Source organism: Gekko japonicus, unplaced genomic scaffold, assembly GCF_001447785.1.
Source record: "Gekko japonicus isolate JY-2015 unplaced genomic scaffold, Gekko_japonicus_V1.1 scaffold1988, whole genome shotgun sequence".
NCBI lineage: Eukaryota > Metazoa > Chordata > Lepidosauria > Squamata > Gekkonidae > Gekko > Gekko japonicus.
This window is the reverse complement of record NW_015173731.1, coordinates 8,461-9,325: the sequence shown is the minus strand read 5'-3', so window position 1 is coordinate 9,325 and position 865 is coordinate 8,461. Positions and strand designations below refer to the sequence as shown.

The 865-nt window shown below is 48.3% G+C and overlaps 1 protein-coding gene across 1 annotated transcript in view; it reads right to left on the bottom strand.

The window, feature by feature from the left end:
• The window catches only part of LOC107120661 (fibrocystin-like), a 212,548-nt gene that overhangs the window by 210,097 nt on the left and 1,586 nt on the right, over positions 1-865 (bottom strand).

Here is an 865-nt window from a genome sequence, read left to right as displayed (position 1 = left end):
TGTTTGGGGGAAAACAAAAACATAACAGGGTTGTTTTTTTAAAAAAATTACATCTATGAAAAGTAAAGATTAAACATGCTCATTCTTAGCCAAACAGAAGCCTCTGAAAGAACGGACCTATTTCTGCAATACAAATCTATCCTAAACTCAGAAGACTGATACAGAGAAAGAAAACGTACATAATATTTGAGATGATCTTGCACAACATGAACTGCTGGACAGTCTCTCTGTCTCTGTCTTATCTCTCTTATGTATTGCAGGGATCTTCTGGGGCCGGAGCGCACTGGAGCACCGCTCCGGCAGCCCAGGAGCCTGCACAAATGGTGGTGGCAGCTAGCCCTGCCCCCAGCTCCCCGTGCCAAAAGCGCTGGGGCCAGGGGGATGACCGGAGAGCCCCGCCGCCAGGTCCCCTGGGCCTGTGCAGAAGCACTGCGGCTCGGGGGACACATATGCTAATTGCCTAATAGCTCATTAGCATACCATATACTAATGAACTCCTACACCTCTTTTTCTACGAAAAGACCCCGTGTGTAGGTAGGGGTTTTTTTTCCTTTCAGTTTCCTTCATGCAAAAATAAGGATAGAATAGGGTTGCCTGGCCACTAGAGGGGGAATGGAGAGGTAGGGTTGCCAGATCCAGGTTGGGAAACTCCTAGAGATTTGGGGATGGAGCCTGGGGAGGACGGGGAACTCAGTGGGGTACAGTGCCATAGAGTCCACCCTCCAAAGCACCCATTTTCTCCAGGGGAGTTGATCTCTGTAGTCTGGAGATGAGCTGTAATTCCAGGGGATCCCCAGGCCCCAGGTGTGCAGAAAAATCTGAAAACTGTAAAAAAAAAAAAATAGGAGGGATAATTAAATCCCCC